This window comes from Eschrichtius robustus, chromosome 6 (assembly GCF_028021215.1).
Source record: "Eschrichtius robustus isolate mEscRob2 chromosome 6, mEscRob2.pri, whole genome shotgun sequence".
In the NCBI taxonomy this organism is placed as follows: Eukaryota; Metazoa; Chordata; class Mammalia; order Artiodactyla; family Eschrichtiidae; genus Eschrichtius; species Eschrichtius robustus.
Window position 1 is genome coordinate 615,455 of NC_090829.1, and position 6,787 is coordinate 622,241.

The following is a 6,787-nucleotide window of genomic DNA, read 5'->3' on the forward strand; positions in this document are numbered from 1 at the left end:
TGTGCACCGCAACAAAGAGTAGCCCCCGCTCTCAGCAACTAGAGAAAACCAGCATGCAGCAGCAAAGATCCAATGCAGCCAAAAATTAAATAAATGAATAAATAAATAAAATTTAAAAATAAACTTAGCTACAAGGATAAATTGTATGACACAAAAAATATAGGCAATATTTCATAATAACTTTAAGTGGAGTATAATGTTTAAAATAATTGAACAACTAGCTGTACACCTGAAACTAATATTGTAAATCATCCAGACTTAAAAAAATAAAACTAGAATAAGGCGTAATTGTTTTAAAGGATAACATAAATTCTGACACAACAGGAGAGAATAGGAAAAAACACAGATGTAGAAAAAATTACCTAGCTGAGATGAAAAGCAATTTATTTCCTTGTATGAGGGAGAGGGACAAAGTAATAAATGACAGTAAGTAAATATGATTTTAAATCTTGTGATGGAAAGTACCTACATCCAAAATTATGTTTCATTTGTGTAATAGTTTACATATAATCTGATGAATGTGAGAGAAGAGTCCATGGATATTGGGGGAAATGCCAAAGGTTTTAAATTATATATATATATATATATATATATATATATATATATATATATATATATATATATATATATATATATATATTTACTTGAAGTATAGTTGATTTACATTCTAGTAGTTTCAGGTGGAATGCTCCTTTAACAATGAGCATGGGAGACAGAATCAAGATGTTTGATGTCACAGGATTGCCAGGTGTTTTAGGAGAAATAACCGAAATGTCCTCAGTCAGATGCAACAAAATACTTTGTCTTCTGGTGGAATTATGACCACCTGGGAATCAGGAATTCTCAGCTGAAAGAGCCTATCTCCACAACCATGAGAATTCCACTCCCATGTATGAATCGACTGATCGCTTAAAGTGTATATGAGGATGAACTCACATCCATGCACTATGGTGTCCAGCATGGTGCCCAGCACACAGTGCCCCCTAACCCACCTAAGAGAGCATAGTAGATGTTCCATGCAAATTTCATGAAGGAATGAAGGCCTGTTGTTTCTCAGATACTGCCTTGCTCGGAACCCGCTGCCTTCTCCCCTCTTGTCTTTGCTAGGGAAGGCTCAGCACACAATGGGATCTTTCTGAGACACAGTGGTGATGTCCCTGGAAACAAGCTGGTTGGCACTAAGGCACAGGCTGCACTCTGCTTGCTCTTTCTCTTAGTGCTGGCTGATGGACGTCTGGAGACCAGCTCCACCATCACTGGGAAGTTGGTTGAAACTGTAAATCCGTGGGTCCATCCAACCTGGCAGAATCCTCTTTTCTGAGCATGGATCCCTGGACATCCAAGAGACTGTACTTCTCTGAAGCTGCAGGTTCCTAGTTTCACCTTATTATTAGGAGGATGAACTTAATAAATTAAAAACATATATATCAAATGGACTGGTGGTGTTTAGAAATCCAAATACCTGTGCAATATTGTCTTATTCTGTGGATTTATTAACAGTAAAAGACATTTTAGAAGCACAACTTTACAGTGATACTGAAGAACAAAATTTACGGGTTTCTGTAATGCACTTCCACAGAAACAAGACCTTTGTCGTCTATAAAACAAAACGTTTGTCTCAGGACAGGGCACCTCTTAAAAGACACAGAGTGCCCACCTCCCTCCTCCAGCGCAGATTAATTTCGTAGCTCCTCACGTACATTAAATCCTTATGCCAATTTTCCCACTCAGTTTACCACCAAGTTCACTGCATCAAAACCATTCCCCATGCCAGTTCCATTAGTTCCATATTACAAGCACTGGCTATGTCCATCATTAGAAGAGGCTGTGTGGGGGGTCTGTCTCCTGGGGCTCCACAGGGCTCCTCCCACCACACCTGCCCCAGAGCCGGGTAAGCCTGATTCATCGGACAAGGCCTGCCCCATGTGCTTCCCCTGCCTCAGTCTGAGAGCCCCTTCCAGGTCCCTTGAGCCTGAAAGCCAAGTCGGAGCTGCTCTGTGAGCTTCTCACTCTAGTCCAAGTGCTTAAACTCACCTAAGAGGACACAGGACAATCCATGTCCTCCAGAGTCCCTGAAGGGCAGGTAGGAGGGCTCTGGCGGAAAAGGGTTGTTGTCTCAGGGGCTGGAGGAAGGGAGCTCTTCTGAACCTGGAGCCCCACCATCCATTGCCCTATCTAGTAAAGACCGTCCCAGGGGCCACCCTGAAGATGGTTGGCTGGTTCAGGATGGGGAACCGGAGTGGCCTGGGCAAGCGACCCCCAATTCTGTCAGCCCACTCCTCCCAGTGCTGTGGCTTCCTTCTTCAGAGTCTCCTTGTGGATTGGGACCCCAAGGCTTCCATGTCGGCTTTCCTGGCCTGCAAAACAGACCATGGTAAGTGGATGCACCTCAAGGTCCTGTCCCACTAGGGAGAGCAATAACTGGGACCCAGGCTTATTCCATGTTTTCGGGTGGGGGAAGTACTGAAGTGCTATGACCTTGGCCAAGACGGCCCCTTCCCTCATCTCAGAGCCATCGACCCACTCCAGGGTCTACCAGGCTTCCCCACTAATGGTTCTGTTGTTTTCATTCCTGCCATGGGCCCGAGTTCCCAGAGGTGCCCTCTTCTCTCCCCCGCTGCACCAGTGATTCTCTCAGAGTAGAATGAGCCCCTTCCCCCATGTAGACCGAGGAGGATACGGATCCCTTGCCGGTTTCTCTCCCGGTTGCCGATCCTTGCCTGGAGACGGCTGTGCACCTGGTGCAGAGGTGGAGAGACACAGCACCGCTAGGTCACAATCCACCACGTTATGCTAACCCTTCCTCACCACTGTCTGTGCCCCTTTCTTCAGTCTTGTGAGAGGATCTTGGGCTCTGATGATCCCACAGCCCTCTTGGTTCTCCTTCCTTTGATTTGACCCAAGGGCCAGGGAAGTAGAGCCCCATCTTGGCCCTTCACAGGGCAGCTCCCATGCTCACTCGCTGTGGCCCAAGGACCCTCCAGGCCTCGCACGCACCTGCGATCAGTGAATCAGCAGGAATCACAGTCAGCTTTCAAAGGGGAACTTGAGGACGGCTTCGAGCCTCTGCTTACCCTGGGATCCTCCTCCCCGCTGTGGAGAGCCCTCTGTCACACTGGTCCCCACAGTCCTGACATCACATTCTCACATATAGGGGTCTGTGGAGCTGATTCTGCTTTTGACCTGCCATCTGCCTTATCTTCTTGAAGCTTTCAATCAGTCTTCCTCAGATATTCATTTTAGAGATCCTGAATCACATGAAAAGGAAAATTATGTCACATAGAGAGACAGACCAGAGAGATGTCCCTCCTGCACCTTCTTCTCCAAGCGGAGGTGATGGGGCCTCCGTGACCACGCATCAAACCAATAGGACTTTCTTCTTTACACAAAGTGTTGTCTCAGGATGAGACATTGACCATCTGCTGCCAAGATGACGTATTGTATTATAATCATCAAACTTGCCAAGAGACTAGAACTTAATTTTTCCAAACACAATAAAGAAATAATAATAATAAATACTGCTACAATAGCAATCATGGTATAATATGTAAATGTATCAAATCACCATGCTGTACACCTTAAGGTCAAATAATATTATATGTTACAAGAAAAAGAAGAAATGCAAAAAGTACCATCAATATCAAAACCGATCAAGCAGAAGAAATTTTCTGTGAGTTAGAAGACAGTAAGATGAAAACATCCACTCAAGAGAGAACAAAGAGAAAAAGAGTGCAGAATGACTGTGTGATCTGTAAGATAAAATCAAAAGAAACATTCTGTGAATCATGGAGTCTTAGAGGGAAAAGAGACAGAAGGCTTATTTAAAGAAAAAGTGGCTGAGAACTTTCCAAATCAGGGGAGAAATTTGGATATCCAAGTTCATGAGCTCATAGGGCACCAGACAAACACCATTAAAAAAAAAAAACTTCTCCAAAACACATTATAGTTAAACTGTCAACAATCAAAAACAAAGAATCTTTTTTTTTTTTTAAGCAAAGGCTTCTTTTAAAAACTTTTCATTTATTGATTTAGTTATTTAATTTTTTGGCTGTGCCACGTGTTAGTTGCAGCACACAGGATCTTTGTTGAGGCATGCAGGATACTTTGTTGCAGTGCGCAGGCTCTTCGTTGTGCTGCACGGGCTTCTCTCTAGTTGTGACACGTTCTCTTCTCTCTAGTTGTGGCATGCGGGCTTCTCTCTAGTTGTGGGGTGCAGGCTTCTCTCTAGTTGTGGGGTGCAGGTTTTCTCTCTCTAGTTGTGACGTACAGGCTCCAGGGCACCTGGGCTCTGTAGTTGTGGCACACGGGCTCTCTAGTTGAGGAGCACGAGCTCAGTAGTTGTGGCCCATGGGCTTAGTTGTCTCACAGCATGTGGGATCTTAGTTTCCCAGCCAGGGACTGAACCTGCGTCCCCTGCACTGGAAGGTGGATTCTTAACCCCTGGACCACCAGGGAAGTCCCCAAAGAATCTTAAAAGCAGCAAGAGGAGAGAAACTTATAAATTACAGGAGAGCCCTCATAAGGTTATCAGTTGATTTCTCAGCAGAAACTTCATAGGCAAAGAGAGAACAGAATAATACATTCAAATTGCTCAGTGAAAAAACAAATGTGCCAACCAAGAATATTGTCTCTCTTAAGTGAAGAGCAGTTATAATAATTTTAATGGATAAGCAATATACAGAGAGGTAAATTATAACACCATATACAAAAATTCATGGAGGGGTGTAAGAGAGTAAATTTTTTGTATGTGATGGAAGTTGAATTGTTATCAACATAAAATAGAGTGTTGTATCTATAAGATGTTTTCCATGAGCCTCATGGAACCACAAAGCAAAAACTTATAGCACATTCAGAAAATAAAAAGAGAAGGAAATCATAACATACCACTACAGAATATCACTAATACACAAAGAAAGGCAGCAAAAGAGGAAGAAAGGAACAAGAAACAACAAAACATCCAGAAAGCAATAAGATGGGATTTGTAAGTCCTTACCTATCAACAATTGCTGTAAACATTAATATATTAAATTTTGTAGTCAAAAGTCATAGTGGCTAGACAGATAAAAATACATGATATGCAGTCTATCAGAGACTCACTTCAGTATTAAAAAAAGAAATAGGCTCAAAGCAAAGCTTTGGAACAAGATATTCCATACAAGTGGAAACAAAAAGAAAGCAGTGGTAGCTAGAGTTACACCAGACAAAATAGACTTTACATCAAAAGGTGCAACAAGGAAAAAAAAATAAGATCATTATATAATGATAACATTGTCAATTCATCAAGAAGACAACGATCATAAATTAATACCCACCCAACAGTGGAGGACTTTAGTATGTTAAGCAAGTACTAACAGATTTGAAGAGAGAAATAGACAATACAAAAAAAAAAGTGTAAGGATCTCTCATACCCAACTTTCAACAATGAATCCAGAAAGAAAATCAATAAAGAAGTACTGAACTGGAATTATACATTAGAGAAAATGACTTAGACTAAAATAGAACAGTCCATCCAATGGAAGCAGAATACACATATTCTTCTCAAATGCACATTAGACATTCTCCAGGACAGATCATGTGATGGGTCACTAAACAAATCTTTGCAAATTTAAGAAGACTGATATCATACTAAGTATTTTTTTTCAACCACAATGGTAAGAAACTAGAAATGAACAACAAGACAGAATCTGGAAAATTTACAAATGCATGGAAATTAAACAACATGATCCTAAAGAATCAATGGGCCAAAAAAGATTAAAAAAAAAAAAAAAAGACTGAATCACGAAGAAATAAAACAATCTGAACGGACCAAATTACTATTAAGGAGATTGAACCAGTTCTCCAAAACCTCTCAACCAATATATATATATCAGGGTTAGATGGCTTCACTGGTGAGTTCTAACAAACTTAAAGAAGAATTAAATCTGATTGTTTTTAATTGGGTAAACCTTATAAATCTATTTGTGGATGATACACTTTGTATTTTATAAATAAACTACGGGAGATATACATACAATGATATAAAATAAGTTAGAGCTATTGGTCCTGAATCTTTGATTTCTTTGAAAATATTTATCATTTGAGTTGAGCTATATTTCAGGAATTTAACACAATTGAACATACATCAATAATATGATCCTTGTAAATTTTTTTGAAAATACAAAGAAGTGACAAAGAAAAGTATGTCTGTTACATGAGTGTGGAGTATAATGGAAACTTTGAAGAACAAGGCTTGACTGATTACAACTTCCACTTGAAAAGCCAACATCTTTAAGAAACAAAGGTGACAATGTTCATTTTCCAAAGCAAACTACAAACAAAGGAAAACTAAGAAGAAATGGAAGTTTCCAGATTTATCGTGATGGTTTATGCACATTCTCAGTGAATCACAGCAAACCCTTACTAAAGATATAAGAAATATATGAACTTCATAGTGGAGGAATCTTGCAGAAAGCATCTGAACCAGTGAACATTAGGTGTAATGGAACAAATGATTATCAGGTGACTGAAACTCACAAGACACATTATCACTGCTGTGGTATTCTGGGCAAAAATAATTTAGAAAATTATGATCTGAAACGATCAAGAAAAAATGTCAGTTTTACACGAATTTCAGTCCACATATACCTCCCATGTTCTCTAACTCTAATAGTGTATTTAAATAGTAAGTCATTCTTATCAATACAGAGAGCAAGTCTCTCCAAATTATTTTTTTTTCAGAACTTTGAGTTATCTGGACCACTAACGCCATCCCATTTAAAAGTGCATTTTCTTAATCCTGTTGTGATAA